Source organism: Musca domestica, unplaced genomic scaffold (genome assembly GCF_030504385.1).
Source record: "Musca domestica strain aabys unplaced genomic scaffold, Musca_domestica.polishedcontigs.V.1.1 6, whole genome shotgun sequence".
Lineage (NCBI taxonomy): Eukaryota > Metazoa > Arthropoda > Insecta > Diptera > Muscidae > Musca > Musca domestica.
The window spans coordinates 11,265,710-11,284,440 of NW_026712363.1; the positions used below are offsets into that span (position 1 = coordinate 11,265,710).

The 18,731-nt window shown below is 34.9% G+C and overlaps 1 protein-coding gene across 2 annotated transcripts in view; it reads right to left on the bottom strand.

Annotated features, from left to right (window-relative positions):
• Positions 1 to 16,628, bottom strand: part of LOC101896528 (MOB kinase activator-like 2) — a 124,690-nt gene extending 108,062 nt beyond the window's left edge. For both annotated transcript variants that reach the window (XM_059129080.1, XM_059129081.1), the window contains exon 1: positions 15,833 to 16,628. The gene's annotated coding sequence lies outside the window, so the exon portion shown is untranslated. The remainder of the gene's footprint in view (positions 1 to 15,832) is intronic.
• Between the last annotated feature and the right edge of the window lie 2,103 nt (positions 16,629 to 18,731).

Genomic DNA, 18,731 nt, shown 5'->3' on the forward strand with positions numbered 1-18,731 from the left:
ACATGGTGATGTGATATTTTTTTTTTTTTTGGTTTCTTTTGCTCTGCATCTCCCTCCTTTTGTGGCATGTTTTTCTCAAACCCACGTTAATTTCCCTTTCATTCTATTTTTAAGCAGCTTTTTGTGGCTAAAGTCACACAAGTCCATTGTGTAGTAAATGGTTAAAACCTAATGGTGTTGACCATTCAGCTAAACGTGTATTTAATAATGTTTTGTTGTTGTTGCTATTGGAATACCAACAATTATTACCATTTGTGATCTATTTTAATGATTTGTTGCGCTCCCCACCTTCCTTCTTCTGTGTCAATATTTTCCGTTTGCTATCTATTTGAAAACACAAATATATTTTATACTACACGTTTCGTATTATTCGAAAATTCCTGTTCGCCTCCAATCAAATCATTTTGTCTTGAACCTGACGTTGGCTGTTGGCATGAAATCTAATATAAAACACGCAACATTAACCAAGCAAATACATCAAATGATGGCGACCAAACAGCACCAACCAACCGACGTCATCGGACATCGGATGTTGTTTCTCTATTCTTGAAAATTTCATTGTGTCAGTTTTGGTTTTCTTCATCTGTTTTCCACATTTAAAAATATGAAATGTGAAAAATGCCAAATAGGAAAATCTGTTGCAAATCATTATTTGAATGTTTATAATCACCGGGTTTTTTTTTCGTGAGAGTTAAAATGTTAGAAAAATATTGTGTTTGTTTGGCATTTGTTTGAAAGAAGTTTGTGAGGAAAAATTGTTTCTATTTTTAATTGAATATCAGGTTAATTAAGCATACAGGTTTTTCGAGAATTGGAAATAAATTTTACTCTTTTTCACTCAGTTAAATTCGTTTTTTGCCCCACAAACCAAAGTTTAATTGGATTTAAAATTTTTAATATTCTGCAAACAAACGTTTTCTGCCGTCGATTGTTAGTATACCTTGGGCATTTGGTAATAAAAATGAAATATATCATTCAAGGTTTAGGTATATGCAGGGTGAGATGGAAAAACTGCAACCAACTTCACTTCTAAGCCACTTGTCCGACAGCTGTTAAAATTATTCCAATGACAGTTCATTATATTGTTTACAAGCGTACAAAAGCATTTTGGTGAGAATTTTCCAGAAAAAAAATTTATTCGTGATGGAATTCAAGCGTGATAGTGTGATTTCTTTATATTTGTTTGGAAAACCACAAGTGGCTATCGTTAGAGCACTCCAGCATTTAAATGTGAATAAAACTTTTGTGTCTCGTATTATCGCTCGTTACCTCGTTGGACGGAAGAAAACAGCAACATCAGCAGAAATGGTTCCAAAAGTGAAGAAGCGACTTGATCGAAACCCACGTCGAAGGGACCGAAAAATGGCTCGTGAGCTTAATATATCGCAATATTCCATTCGCAAATGTTGAAAAATTAGCTCGAGGTAAAGCCATTGAAATTCCAAAAAGTGCAAGAACTTACACCTAACAGAAAGAAAATAGACTCAAAAGAGCTAAAGAGTTGCTTCGCTTGGCCGAGAGTGGTGAACTGCCGAATTTGGTGTTCTCTGATGAGAAAACATTCGTTGTCCAGCAGTTTGTAAACAAACAAAATGTGCACCTTCGGTTGGCTACCAGAACTCAAGCGCCGGCCATGGTGAGGTGTATGCTGCCATAACAGCCGATGGTAGCTTTCTGCTTGTATTAATCGACCGTGGCATCAGAATAAATGCCGAATATTATCGCGACAATATTCTGGAGGGTGCATTAAAGCCTTAGGCACGCAAACATTTTGGCCGCAGGCCAGGACTCAGCACCATCGCAAATGAGATTCTTCGCTTCATTTCCAGCGCACAATGACCACCAAAATCTCCGGATACCAATCCGTTGGACTATTGTGTCTGGAGTATTTTGGAAAACAAGGTTGGCACTAAAAAATAACGAAGTGTCGATCACCTCAAGCAAGCGCGTTTCCGGGAATGGGCCGAAATACCGCAGAGCAACATTCAGGCAGTGTGTGACGGTTTCATTGGCCGTTTGAAGACCATAATTCGTGCCAAAGGTGACCAATTCGAAAAAAAGGAAAAATCATGGCGTTTAACTTTTTTGCAGTTTTTTTCTTACCCTGTATATGACGAACAATAACCGTAAAATCGGATGAAGATGTACATCGAAGATATAAAAAATCTGAACTGACTTCGATAAAATTTGGCAGAGTCTTCCCAATTTATTTACCAATCGCTCAGACAATAATTCTAAGGATTCCGCAATTTTCCTATCAAATGCAGTGTGGAGCGGAGTACCATGTTATACTCTTGTTTTTTTTATGGGGCAGTAGCAACTCCACATTAAAGTCGAAAACTCGAGAGGATGTCGGCACTGGGTCCGAAGATCGATACTGCCATAAAGAACAAAACCAAGTGCTACTGTAGGTCCAAGGACTTAAGGACAAATGGCGGAAGTAACCCAAAAACGATGACTCTGTTGAGGCGCAGTATCTGAAATCCCAAACGGTGCTAAGACTGGCGGCCCAAATTGTTTTGCAAAATATCGATAAGAAATAGAACATTTGTCAATATCGTCGACACTTAACAAAAGTGGCTCTGTAATTTGAAAAAGTCGTTAAAGTAAAGCGTCCAGAAAACTGTGCGTTTGATGTTTAAAAAACTGAAACAAATAATTACATAGCCTGCTGATAGTTTAACTGAGTTCTCGCAATAATTACCGGCCATATAGAAGGCGACATATTTACAGTTAAATACTAAAGTTCCATTTTAATGTAAAGTATGGAAACAAAACAAAAAAACCCATAAATTCTAAACCCTCTTCAGAGGCATACAAACAACATAACTGACCATAAAACAAAATAAATAACAAACAAAAAACAGCAGACTGAACGGTAATAATATTGGTGATACATTGCTCATATTTTGTCTTTGTTTTGTGATTTTTTTTTTTTTTTTTTTTTTTTTGGTAAATAAAAAACATTTTTTTTTTTTTAAATTTTTCTAGTGATTTTTGGTATTGTGTAAACATTAATGTCAACATTTGTGTTTTTGTTTCAATTCTTTTTTTTTTCAGTTTCTCAAATATATATTTCCGTATCTTTTTAACCTTCATCTTGATGATTGCTATGAAAATGTTCTTAAAAAGCAACACATTAATAGTTTGTTATTTTGGTTCGTTTGTCCGTGCTTTTGTCGTCTTTCATTATCAAACACATCATAATGACGCCAATGACGACGGACGGAGAAGATGATGATAATGAGCATGATGATGTCGATCATTTGTTCATCACAAACCAAACCAAAACCAAAAACAAAATCAAATATATATGAATGTATTTTTTTGGTTTTTCGAAATGTGACGATATGTCTAGTCATCTGATCAACAACAGCATCGCCATGAATGAATGACAACAGAAAATGCGCGCTATGCTGCTGCTCATTCACTCGCTCGCTTGCTCACTCGCTCACTCACTGATTTTAAGTGATTTACAACCATGCCACACAGCCACTGACATTGATAATGTTATTGCCCAATGTGGTGGCTAAGCTTCCTCTTTTTGTTCGTTGCCAATGTCCATGAGGATGATGGCGGTGATGCGGTCTATTGAATATAACATAAAAGTCATACACTGCGGACCAACAAATCGGAAAATCCCACATACCATCATTTATTTATGACCAACATGTGCTGGCCGGTCGGTCGGTGGTTTTATTGTAGGTCATTTTCCAGTCCATTTTTTTATTGTTTTAATAGCGTTTTTATATACAGGTTATGAAATATGCGCCTTGTATTTTGACTTCTTGTCACGGAAAGGCCGCATTTAGAAAGATACGTTTCAAATACAACCTTTAGGTATTGCAACTAAGTATTTTTCGTAAACTTGGGATTTTCGTAATTAGGATTTTTCAGAAAATTCCTAGAGCCAGACCCAAGGATATGTTAATGTCAGTCATAAAATACACAACAGGGCGAAGTTAAAATGCGATCCATTTTACACAGTTCACTGTGACAACATTTACTCCCGGTTGAATCCACCAAGAGATGGCGTCCAAAAACACGAAAAATTGTGAAATTGAAGTCTAGATGGCTGACATTATAGGATAACGTCTTTGTCCATTTGTTTGTAACATGGAGAAGAAAGCGAGACAGACCCATAGTACTTTTTCTGCAAAAGTCGATTTATGCACGTCCACCCGTCCATACGTCTGTCCATGTATTTTTGTAAACAAAATCCAGGCCGCATTTATTGTGCGATCGAGATTAAAATGTGCATAAATCATTAGTTTGGCCCAAGGAAAACCCCTATGGAAAAAGGAGATAATCGCTGGAAATTTAGATATTGCTCCCACGTATACTATCTTCGTCCGAATGCCTTTTATTGTGTACCCGATGTGTAATAATTGGCCAAATCGGATTTGGCACTGACGACCAAACTGAGCCTAGAAACAAGTATGTCAAATTTGGTGTAAATCGGTTCAGTTATAGCTATAGCTCCCATACATATTGTTCATACGTTTTGTTATTTTTGTCCTCTACAGCTGTAATAGGCACTCCGTAACAACGATATTCAGGGAACTACAGGGTGAGATGAAGAAACTGCAACCAACTTTAGACTGCTGTCATTTATAAGCCACTCGTCCGTATAGCTATAGCTCCCATACATATTATTCATACGCTTTGTTATTTTTGCCCTTCACAGCAGTAACATGCACTCCGTAACAACGATATTCAGGGAATATTCCATTCGACAAATATTGAAAAATGAGCTCGGGGTGAAGCCATTGAAATTTCAAAAAGTTAAAGAACCTCCACCGCAACAGAAAGAAAATTGACTCAAGAGAGCTAAAGAGTTGCTTGGCCGAAAGTGGTGAACTGCCGAATTTGGTTTTTTCCGATGAGAAGACATTCGTTGTCCAGCATTTTGATCGTGTTTACTTGCCAATGAAGTCAGCTGAAAATGTGCAACTTCGGTTGGCAACCAGAAATCAAGCCATGGTGATGGTGTGAGCCGCCATAACAGCCGATGGTCGCTCTCCGCTCGTATTAACCGACCGTGGCATCAGAAAAAATGCCGAATATTACGGCGACAATATTCTGTAGGGTGTATTAAAGCCTTGGGCACGCAAACATTTTGGCTGCAGACCTTGGACATTCCAACAGGACTCAGCACCATCGCACTCAGCACGCGCCACCCAAGAATGGTTACAAAATGAGGTTCCTCGCTACATTTCCATCGCACAATGGCCACCAAATTCTCCGGATAGCAATCCGTTAGACTGTTGTGTCTGGAGTATTCTAGAAAGCAAGACTGGCACTAAAAAATACTAATGTGTCGATCACCTCAAGCAAGTGCTTCGGCGGGAATGAGCCAAAATACCGCAAAGCAACATTGGGGCAGCCGTTTGAAGGCCATAATTCGTGCCAAAGGTGGCCAATTCGAAAAAATCTAAACTTATTCTAAAATTTGAAGCTATTTCCGAAATGTTTTGCTTTCATTCAGTAAAATTAAAAAAAAAATGGAAAAATGATGACGTTTGCCTTTGTTGCAGTTTTTTTATATCACACCCTGTATATATACTTTGTTATGTCATAAATTATTATTACGATGAGTTACAAACGGAATGACGAATTTAATATACCCCCCATACTATGCATGGTGGAGGATATAAAGAATTAAAACGATACGAACATTATTTTTTACATAGAGTCATTTTATTTGTCCAGATAATAGAAAAATATTAAATATCATGGCCAAAAAATTAGTGATTTTTGATGACAACCTTCCAAAATTCAATTTACACTTATTTAGTAGCCAATATTACTTAGACACATTCATCTCTGCATAATGACAGAAGATCATGTAAAAAATGTTTAAAAAAAGTCTACTTAAGTTCATATGTCCTCAAAATACACATTTTTCTTTTTTTTTCAATAAAAAATGAAGCGTAAAGGTCAAACAGACAAAAATATCTATTTTTTTCAGCTACACAAACTCAAGCTGTCACAAACGAAAAATCACAACAGATTCAGAAAAACCATCAGTAAAGCCACATAGTAATTGTTGGTAAAATGGTTATAAAAAAAGACCCGAAAAAATTATGGTCTACATACATCTGTGCATATGTGGTAGTGGGAACATATTGTATGATGGATCACACAAAAAACACACACACACATAAAAATAATAATAAAAAATTGACATAAAATTTAATGAAAAAAAAAAAACGATAAAGAAAGTAAAAATGATGATGCCTGCAATGACATTTAACCAATGGAAAATTTTGATTTACAGTTCAAGGTAAAACCTGACCATTTGATAAACAATTGTAAAGTTTATTAACAAAAATACAAAATTTTGATTTATTGGAATGATAAACAATTTTGATAAGATTGCGACGATGATGGGCCTTTGTCTGCAAAACATCAATCAAGCAAAAAAATACTTTAAATAATTTAAGGATTTATTAAACGAAATTGCTGGAACGATTTCCAAAATTAGGAAACAGCTGATATGGAACAGCCGTTTTGTGAGAATAAATCTCTCCCGTTAGCAACAACAAAAATCATTCACACAAACACACAGTGTACATGTCCCTGTGTTTTTGTAAAGGAAATTAAGCACAAACCCCACATAACAGTTGCTCTTTCATAAGGGTTGCCATATTCCCAAGAAATTAACATGAAAGTGCAATTTTACGAGTACCCCAATCTCAACAGCAATTTCTTGTGGCCCAGAAATTAAGAAATATTTTTATGTTAATGTACGTTGTAGTAACATAATTTATTATGTCTATTAAGGAGAAGTCATTGGCAGAACTATATGCTTACACACACACATACGCATTTACTGCGGCCTTATTGTGCATGCCTCATTAAAAATATACTGGCAATTTGGTAGCAATTTAAGTTTGTTCGGCAAATGACCATCAGGGAAAATTACAAAAGTTTGCTTTTTTAAGGAAGCACATAGCAGGAATAAATAGAAACTCAGAGTGAGGTTAGATAGAATAGTGGTCACACCTGAATGGAGATAATGGTCAGATTTCCTGAGCATGATGAGTTTGGTCACATAAATATGAAAGTTTAATCAAAGTTCCAAAAAATTAGGTTTTTTTTAATAAAAACCTAATTTGTGAAAATATAGGATGCCGTAAATCTATCTGTGAAATAGAACTTTCCACAATGACAGATATCTAAGATAGAACCAGAACCGACTTTATGATACCCTACACCACTTCACATATTTAGTAGAGCTGCACATAAAAAATAAAAGTTTTTATGGGGAATTTGTGAGAATTTAATCATACCAACTGCAGTTATAATTTAAATCCCAAAGGTACGAATATATGAGAGGAATATCCTCCTCTGAATCTAATAAATTTGGCGAAACATTTGTGCTTTTTAATTCAGGCTTGCTTTTACCATCGGATAAATGGCTATATCCAAATCTGAACCAATCCCGATAAAATTTGGCAAATGTATTTCTGAGCTATATTTGAAATATTTCCCCGAATATCGTTACGGCTGTGGAGAGCAAATATAACAAATCGGACAAACAATATATATATGGGAGCTATGGCTATACCTGAACCGATTTTGACATACTTGTTTCTACACTCAATTTGGTAGAAAGTGCCAAATTCCTTCCCATTTAGGAAAATATTACACGTTTGATAGACAATAAAACTACTTCATCGAAACCCGCGTCGCAGTGGCCAAAAAAAGGCTCGTCAGCTGAACATATCGCAATATCCCATTCGGCAAATATTGAAAAATGAGCTCGGTTACCCCTGAGCCATTGAAATTCCAAAAAGTGCAAGGACTTTCACCGCAACAGAAAAAAATAGACTCAAAAGAGCTAAAGAATTGCTTCGCTTGGCCGAATGTGGTGAACTGCCAAATTTGGTTTTCTCTGATGAGAAAACATTCGTTGTCCAGCAGTTTGTAAAAAAACAAATTGATCGTGTTTACTTGCCGAAGAGGTCAGCTGAAAATGTGCACCTTCGGTTGACCACCAGAAATCAAGCGCCGACCATGGTGATGGTGTGGGCCGCCATAACAGCCGATTGTCGGTCTCCGCTCGTATTAATCGGTTGTGGCATCAGAATAAATGCCGAATATTATCGCGAAATTTTTCTGGAGGGTGTATTAAAGCCATGGGCACGCAAACATTTTGGCCGCAGACCTTGGATATTCCAACAGGACTCAGCACAATCGTACTCATCACGCGCCACCCAAGAATGGTTACAAAATGAGGTTCTTCGCCTAATTTCCAGCGCACAATGGCCATCAAAATCTTCGGATACCAATCCGTTAGACTATTGTGTCTGGTGTATTTTGGAAAGCAAGGTTGGCACTAAAAAATACCAAATTATCGATCACCTCAAACACGGGCTTCGGTGGGAATGGGCCAAAATACCGCAGAGCCACATTCGGGCAGCGTGCTACGGTTTCATTGGCGTTTTGAAGGCCATAATTCGTGACAAAGGTGACCAATTTAAACAAATCTAAACTTATTCTAGAATTTGATGCTATTTCCGACATTTTTTTGCTTTTATTCAATAAAGTTTAAAAATGTAAAAATTATGGCGTTTTTATCTCACCCTGTATATTCTTGATCAGCATAAAATTCTGTCCGTCCGTGGAAATCACTCTAGCTTCCGAACGAAATGAAGTAGATTGATAAAATTTTACTTAAATGTATATAATGTCTGCAGGACTTTTGGTATTGAAAATGGGCCATGTAGGTCCACGTTTTGGTATAGCTCCCATATAACGGCATCTGCCTATATTAGGTATTTTGATGATTTAGCGCCATTATTCATCGGAATTGTTTTAAATTTGGTATTTGAAGTTCGTAATAGATACTGCCGCCTAAGGCAGAAAATTGTCTGTGCAGGACCACATTTTGGTATAGCCCCCTATAATGGTACCTTCCTATATTGATGTTTTTAGCTGGTTTCGCATTTGAATATTGTAATGGCTTATGACAAAATTTGCCTATGCAGGTCCACGTCGTCTTTTAGACCCTAATATGACGGCTACATTTGGTATTTTTAAGATTTTAACAGAATTTTTAATGGATTTTATTTTTTTGAAAATTTGCCAAATTCGTTCCAAATGGTAGGGAATATTCAAAGTTCGGTCCGGCCAACTTACAGCTTTTTTACTTGTTTTTTATTTTATTTATTTATTAATTAATTTTTTTTTTTTTTTGTTTATATGACAGACATCTTATTTTGTTCTGACAAATCAGCTGATTTTCTACCTCTCTCTGAAAAAGAAATTATTTGGAAATTCTAGCTGCCAGACAGACCCAATATTTTTAATGTTATATGTATCTCCCTCTTCAACAATTTTATTTCATACATAGCTATTAATTACGAACAACAACAACTCTAAAACCGCTGAATCATTTATGTATTAAACAGGAAAAAACCAAAGGTAGTTTTTTTATTGACTTGTTAAATCTTGCACATCATTGAAGAGCACTTGAACGACTTAACCATTAATCCATTGTATTTCACTTTCGCCGAACAAACAACAAAAATTGGGAAATATAAGCTAACCACTTAAATGAAGTGAAATTTGCGTAATATATATATTTTTATGAAAATGTTTTGGAATTTTGTCATCCCATTTATAACACTTTGAAATAACAATGTATGACTCTGTTTATAATAAATACTTTGTGTATATAAAATTAAATTTTTAGCATTGAATAGAGTTGGTGTTTGTCCATTGGGATATCTTAAGATAGTTTAGCTTAAATCCACTGCTGTTTTTTTAAGTATAAAACAAAAATTGTACGCTACATAATTACCTATTTTCCAAAGAGCCTGCCTAAAAGGCCTAAAATTCCTAAAAATTTTTTATAATTTGTTTGACACGTTTTTATACTAAAAACACATTTGCCTCAAACATTCGAAATGTTTGATCTAAATTTGTTTTTGGAAAATGACATAAAATGTCAAAATGAAAATTAGAACAAAATGTTTGAGGCATAAAAAAGATTGTCACACAATTTTAAGAAAACCCGAATGGTGCACGTTTATCGCCCTCTGTGACAGCAAATAATATATAATAATATTAATTTGTTGTTTTAGCATTTTGACCGGAGCAACAAATTTTTGCCAAATTTTTATGACATGACGTGGTTTTCTCTTTCCGAAAATGTTTTTTATCACTTAAATTATTATTAATATATATATTTTTTGGCACAAATATGAATTGCTTCTGTTTCTTTGTTGTGATCTTGATTTTGAATTTTTAAAAATAACTTGGGAATTTTGTTTTCAGTGCAAAAAATGCGATTGTCCCCCACATTAAAAAATCCTTAACCTTTTATCCACCATTTTTATTTTTAATGTTTATTGTGGTTGTTTTCTGGAAGATAACACAATGCTGCACCACATGCGATAAATTTTTTAAGGTTGCATGTTTTTTTATTGAAAGAAATGCATAAAATCTGCTTCCAGCATGTAAAGGTCACATAATCACTACAGAGTATATTCAAAATGTTACTCCATGCGTCTGTGTGTGATAAAAGCGTCTGGGCGAAAAAGTGCAAAGGAAAGTATTTTACACATGACTTGTTCCAGAATATACTGCTTACAATAGCAATTTTTGTACTTTTTGAAGAACCGAACTGAGCATTAAATTTTCTGGAGCTGAGCAGGTATTTTCCCCCTACTATACCAAAGCAAATCAAATTCTATGGTCAAGAACTATACCGATTTTTTGATAAATTTTAACTAAAGGAGCGGAGGGTAGGGTGAACAAGTATACATTTTGGGCCAAAATTGAATTAAATATGAACCTTCTTTGTTCTTTTATGAAGATGCCATCCAATGGCCTAAGCCAGCAAACACAAGTAAAAATTAAGTTCGGCCGGGACGAACTTTTAATACTACCCTCCACCATTGGCTAAAGAAAAGTTATTCCTGATGGAATTCAAGCGTGATAGTGTGATTTCTTTATATTTGGCTGGAAAACCCTGAACATATCGAAAATATCAACATTCGGCAAATATTGAAAAACAAACAAAATGATGATCGCTTCATTTCCAGCGCACAATGGCCAACAAAATCTCCGGATACCAGACAGACAGACAGACAGACGGATAGACAGACATCTTTAAATCGACTTAGAATTTTATGCTGATCATGATTATATATACTTTAGGGTATAAAAAGCTCTTTATGCTAACCTTAAAATCTGGCAATCCTTTTTCCAAATTTTCAACAAAGAAATAAGGGCCAGCTGTTGCAACAAATACCTTTTTACCACCATATCACAAACTTCCCCCTCAACGACCCTAAACAGCGGGCACAAAAATGTATATAGGTGGGCTGGGTTCTCTTTTTAATTTCGGTACCTCTTATAAATACTTTCGTAACATTTGCATTGGTCCGAGCACAACCAAATAACAACACAAACAACAACTACATTAGAAGTTGAAAAAAAGCTCTCTTCAATGACAGACAGCACCATCTGTTTTGCAAATGCAAGGCAAGATAACTGCAGTCAGCTCTTGTTCTTCTTCCACCATATTGTCATCATTCGGTCAGTTTTGTTGTTGCTGATTGTTTTTTCTCGTGAGAGAAACAGAGATAGAGAGCAGGCTGCAGCAGCAGCAACAACGACACCAACGATAAAAAAAACCAATGATGTGGATGTTTTTATTTTGTGTTTGAGACTCGGTCGGTGAGTGTTTGTAATAGCTCGTTCGGTTGAGACTGTGTCATATTGTTGTTGCTAACTAAGTTCCTATGTTAGTTAGTTGGATGTAGTTGTTGCTGCTGTAAAAAAAAGTAGAAACCAAAGCAGAAAAAATAACAAACAACAACAAACTTTTGCAGTGGGAATGAAGTCATGGAAAAATTATTGCAAGGCAAGTAAGCGTGTCAGCAGAAATACAAACACACACAAACTTGTATGCATTGATAAACATAAAAAAACACAACCAACAACAACAAAGTAATGCAAAGTAAACTTCTCGGCAAGAATAGCAAAAACAAAACAACAACAGCAGCCATAAAGAGAATGTGAGAGCTGCTGATACAGGCCCACATAAACTACTAACCATGGCAACAACGCAACACATCACCGCCACTATTTGATGATGCAGCAAAAACAATAAAAGCAACAACAACAGCCACTGTAACGACAGCAACAATATCAGCAAACATCTAATATTTGAACAAAACAAAAGTGTGCTACATTTGAGACGAGCAACACCACCACCGCAACCTCTTTTTTTTGTTTGGATTATTTGCAGCAGCAACAAGAACGCCGTTGTTGCCGACACTTTTAAGTTTTATCGTTGCTATTGTTGTTGTTGTTGTTGCTATTGCCTTTGAAAAGTAATTCTAACAAATGTAGAAAAATAACGATAGAGAAAAACAACAGCGACTCAAAATAAAAACTGCAACGGTATGCAGTTAGTGAGCAGCAATATGTTGCGCTTGGTTGACTCAAAGGTAACGAATAACAGCAGCAACAACAACAAAAATGCAACCATGTATGGCTGGTACAGTGGTACAATGCAAATGACATATCAGTAAGTTAGGTTTGTTGTAGAGCGAAACATTTCGAAAACCATTAAATGGTTGAGATACAGAGGTTTCATACTAGGAATTTAAAGGTTTTACATTTCCAGAAGTTTTATGATGAGCAAAAATACTAGAGGTGTGATCAGGCCTTCAAAACTATATCCAGCCCTTTTCGTTCATCTAATTCGTTTAGTTCAAATATTAGTTCTTAGTTTAGTTCTAGTTAGTTCAAAATTTCAGTAGTGTTAACTTTGAAAACCAAAATTTTTATATAAAAAAGAAGTTGAGGTGGAAAACAACAAATTTCGTTCATTACCGAAATTATAAGCATTTTAATTTTACCGGCTTTTGTCGGTAACTCAAAAAATGAGTTAGAGAATTCCACTCCAGTTTTAGTTCTTTTAGTTTAATGAATATGTTCTATGAATAAACGATTGAAGTAATAAGAAATACAGAACTAAAGGACGGATTGATGATAATAAAGGAACTGATAGAGATAAAATGAAACGACTGAACAAAAGTGAACGTTTTTTTAGTCAAAGTATTGACCAGTACCAGCTAATTTACAAACCCTTGGAACATGTATAAAAGAGTAAAATGATTATTTGATTTATATGTCCGATGATACTTTTTAGTCCACGTTGGACGCCATTCATTTTATATACCCTTGCATATGAATATGTGACTGAAGTCACTAAAGAAAATATTGACAGGGACTTATTATAGAACATTAAAATATCAACAATTAATTAAAATTATGATTTTTATAAGTCAGTGGTTTAGATTTTTTAACAACCAAATTCAAACCAATAAATCCCGTTCTCATTATTTGTCACATATTTTGAAATGTTATCAAATATGTCAATTAGGGTATAGTCGGTTCGAAAAGTTGGCGAAACTGAGGATACATACATCGGTCAAGGTTGACCTTTGCGCGCTCTATCCTTAAGGAAATTAATAGTTATGAAACCTTACTGTTTTTTGCTCTGAATTGACTAAAAATGGGTATAATATTTTATCCGAGACATGAGATATCACCGAATAACAATGGGATCATGAAATGTTTGTGGATTAATTGGATAAAATCAGTCATCCCGTTAAAATAAAACGGCTGCATCGAAAACCATGGCCTCGAAAAAAATTTGCCCAGAAATGGTTGCGTGTGAAATACGTTACATGCCTATATTCACCCATTTTTTTTAACGAACAGAGATAAACTGCAGCTTTCAGACCATAAACCGCAGTGTTTGGTGAAGAATTCTCCCCGACAACCAACCCGAAAACCGTTCAGGTATGGGTCCATGCACCAATAATCGCCGTGTAAATTATATGCTTAAAATAAACGGGGGTAACCCCCATCGTATTTTCCTTAGTCCAGTCGCTGAGAGAAATAAATTTCTGCGAAGAAATCTGACCCCCGAAATTGATATAAATCTTTGTGAATATATTCTTTCAAAATATTTTAACAAATTCAATAACAAAGTTAATTATTCGATATCACTATAATAGCGCTCTCTATAGTCGAATTGACGTAGAGTCCGGGCAGAAGTCGATTTGTTTATGTGGTGTGTCACACGTTCTGAGTCGAATTATAAAAAAAAGTAAAACAGAAATTTTACGAGTATTTGTATTTTTCTCTTTCAAATACTTTCTTTAAATCGGGGAAACCTAACACCAATGTTGAAGTGACTTTTAGACTTTAATTTATTGGTACTTTATGCTAAGGTAATCAAACTTTTGCCAACAATTGGTCTAGTGTGAAACCTTATTTTAAAGGTATAAGGTTTTTTTTTTGTCATGGGAGTTATTTTAAAATAACTTCTGAGATGATTATCCACGACAAAAAGGAAGGGAACTGATGAGAATTGTTGGCTCTTCCTGAAACCTAAGTATTCCCTGCCTTACCCCCTGGCAAACATTACCCCATCGTTTTCCACTAATAAACAAACGTTGTTTTTATAAAAGCAATAATAATGGGATTAAATCTATTTTGCAAAAACGAAAAACTCAAAAATGATTTTTTAAATTTGTTCCATATCCACACTTCTGACACAATTACAAAATATTTTATATTGCATGAAACAAATCATCTCTCAGATTATGAATTGTTTATTTCTAAGTCAAAAAAATATTCCAATTTTCAAACGATTTTTTTTATTTCTTAACTTTTTTATGATAACTTTTTTGTGTAGATATCTCAAAATTTACAGTATATATCGAAAACTGACCACTTTCTGAAAGATCGTAAAAAATACACTTTTAAAAAATGGAAGTTTTTTTGTTGTATCAGTATCCCATTTTTCGATATCTGAATTTTGGAAAGAGTGCCATCTAGTTTTGACATTTTTCATGTTCCTGTTTTTTTAGAAAAAATAGTACGTCCTTTAACCCATTACAATTTATTTGACTAGGAAGCAAACCTATCGTAATATAACGTATTTAAAAAGACACCTCCACCCCATATCAATAAAAAAGGACAGTTTCTGTTACGCATATTATGGGCACTCCCACAACATTCACTAATTTGTTGTTAAAGTCCAGTTATGGGAACCATTATTTTACGATACCCTAATTGGGTACAAATTCTGTATGTATTAATCAAAAATAAAATTATTCAATTATTCCTAACTCATTAAGAGCCACTGTGCACTGATAAAACTGTGATGAATACATGGACACGGATGGTTGGTTGGATGGATGGGTGGATGGATGCACGATTACGAGGTGGCAACACATGATGAAGTCTCAAGCTAAACTTAAAGAGAAATAAAAAAAAAAACAAACTTATGACGTTATATGAAACGTAAAGAAAGGAATTCTCTGGCGTTTGATTTAGGTTGACTTGCTCCGGTTGGATGGTTTGGCACGCAAAATTTTATTGTTTTGGCAAAATGATAACTTATAATTGGAACTTGCTTCCCAATTATAAATTGTGCCGCTTTCGAGGCAGCGGATTAAATTTAGAAACTGTTTATTTAACTGCACATCAAGGAACCGTCACAAAATATAACACAAAAACAATATAGGTGTAATCAGGTTATCAACATTAACGTATACAGAGGGATAGGTACCCACAATAATTTGATACCTATCTATTTATAAAACTTTACAAACACACAACAAAGACTCGTTTTCCAGCTTAGTTAAATAAGCCTTAATCTACTTCTTTTTTTGTGTGTTCTTTCGAAGTGGAATATATAATTTTAGAGGTATAGGTTATTTTTATCCCAAGAGGTTGTCGGTTTTTTGTTGTTATAAATAAATTGAAGAACTTTGAACACTTTAATTACCACAAAATATGATTTTAAACTAGCAGAATTTTATTTTATTTATTTTTAAATATTTTTTTTTTATTTCTTGGTCTGCAGAAATCTCACAGTATTTGTATTTATTTATTTTTCTTTCTCTTCTATTTATATTCTTCTTTGTGTTTTCATATTATTCACACAGTGTAAATTGTATTTTTTTTTTTTTTTTTTTTTCAGAATAATTGTTTCACTGTTGGTAGGTAATTTTGTAATTATCGTTTTTTGGTTTTCTTTATTTCCAAAAAATAACAACTTTCGTTTAACGAAATTTTCACAAAAATCAAGTTAAAAAACAAAAACAAAGTTTTTATTTTTTCTTTATTTCAAAACAAAACTAAAAAAATCAAAGCAAAAAACTATCGTTTTTTGTTGTCTTCAATCATCGTCGCGCTCACACACACGAAAAATAAAACAATTTGAAAACGTTGAGCAGAACAATAGTGGCTGCACACGTATACGTCACGTTACGTTAAGATTCCGCGCGTACGTAACCCTATATTTCCAAACCGTTATGACCCAAACATGCCAAAAGAAGATTTCATACTGAAGTGACTTGGCTGCCTGGCTGGCTGACTGACTGGCTCTCGTCTTGTTCTGTTGTTTCTGTTTACGGATGTGCCGTTCGTTCGGCCTCAGTTCTGCCAACGTTGACGTCCGATGCTCTCAGCAAACAGACATCGCTGGCAGAGAGACACCGAACACAGTGGAGATACTCAGAGCCGGTGGTTGTGTATTGTGCATTATGTTGTTGCCACAAAACCAGTCAGCAAAAAAAGCCACAACAGCAACAACCACTTTACACAAGCAAAAACAAGCACACACACACATAATACAAAAACAAATGCTACACGAAGAAAGTAAACACTTCGATGTTCATGGCTGCTGACTCATGAGACTCTTTAAAATGCACTCTTGAGAGATGTTTTGAATAGAAAAATAAACAAATAGTTGCCAGATATTTTTTCGGAAACGGGTATCACAAAAAAGCTAAGGCACTGTTGCCAGATAAATGTGGCAAACTTTATAGGACATGGAGTCTTAAAGAGTTTAAAATTCATTCTTTTTAAGGTCCCACATCGTAAGGGACAATTAATTCCTCCAATTCTTATTAATATCGGTTTAATTTCAAACGATCGAAGCACCCATTTTTTTTTAATTTCAAACGATCGAAGCACCAATTTTTTCCAACGGCTTGTATATGTCCTATCGAATTTAAATCTTATGATTTGTGCAACGTGTGCTATTTTTTTGAGATTATTGAGTTTAATTCAGGGAAGCATTCTATAGCTTTGATATTTTGCTCAGACATTTATATAACCTCTAGCTAACTTAAATCATGTATAACTTGACTTTTGGAGTTCTGAATAGATATAATTTCTTCATGCTAAAAAGATTTAAGATTGTTCCACTATTTGGTACAGGTCTCATGTTACCGTACCTCACAATTTTAAACCCAATTGAGATGATGCACATTCTTGAACAACGTCTGCAGTATGATCATTATAATGCTGGATCTATAATATCAACAGATGAATCTAGATTCCAATATAAACAACGTGCCCCAGTTTGCATGTGATCATTATTATGCTAGAATTATAATGATTCCTAGGTCCATGATGTCTACAGGCTACACTGGATTCCAATAAGATTTTATACTTACCACGATCCATTATGTCCGTGACAAAAACTAAAATTTTCAGTCAGATGACGAAATGGTGCCCAAAGAATAACACTTGCAGTGTTTTGTTCTCCAAAACAATATTATATACTGTATTTGGTTTACCTGCATTTTGGGGTTTTCCGCTTTCAAAAAGCAATGTTAGCTTATTTCTCAGTTTACATGTAAATATTTTGTTTTTGTGCTCATTTGTATACCCTCAGACATATGGCTAGAGAGGGTATACATCATTTGATACGGTCAAAATGTGCCTCAACGGCACAACGGTTTTAGACCCTAGTTCTATTGGACCAAATCCGTTTCAGGACATTTGAAGTGCAGATAGCGATGTCCGTCTGTCTATCTGGCTGGTGCGCAAAACTCTCGAAGGGAGTATCCGATATGGTCCAAACATGGTACATCGTAATATTATTATCAAACTTAGATTGAGTTCGGAAGTGGACAATATCGGTCAACTCTTTTTGGTACCTTCTCCATAAAGGTCGACATTTTCAAAAAATATTTTCTGTACAGAACTCTCGAAGGGAGTATCCGATATGGTCCAAACATAGTACATCGTAATATTATTACAAAACTTAGATCGAGTTCGAAAGTGGACAATATCGGTGAACTCCTTCTGGTACCTCCTCCACAAAAGGTCGACATTTAAAAAAAAAATATTTACTGCACAGATAGGGCACTGCGACGTTGCTCCAACTTTGCAAATCTTAATATTTGCATAAGTGCTAGGTCAGGTGCGAAAAGTGTCAAAATTTTGAATAATTCGAACTCTTGTTAAATGTGATGTATTTTCTTCAAATTACACACATCACAATAATTTTGTTAACTCAAAGTCTGGTGTGAAGAAGGAATATATCGGCCCACTCCTTCTGGTACCCCCCAACACGAAATTAAAATCCGATTTCATTCAGATTTCCATCAACACATAATCTGTTATAAAGATTGTTTAGATCGAACCATTTTTTCGGTCACCTCTCCCACATTGGGTTCAAGGGTTCTAAAAATTATCACATATCTCATAATAGAAGTCAAAATATATTTAAATAATCGAACATTGGCTGAGGGTATAAATCTGAATGCAACACCGACTGATACTTTTTAACTTTATTGGTTTATTACTGAGTAATGAGTAACGTCAGTACAGATAGTCCGCGTCCGTCTACAAAATAAAAAATTTTGAGTTCGAAACTCATCGTCGGCAAA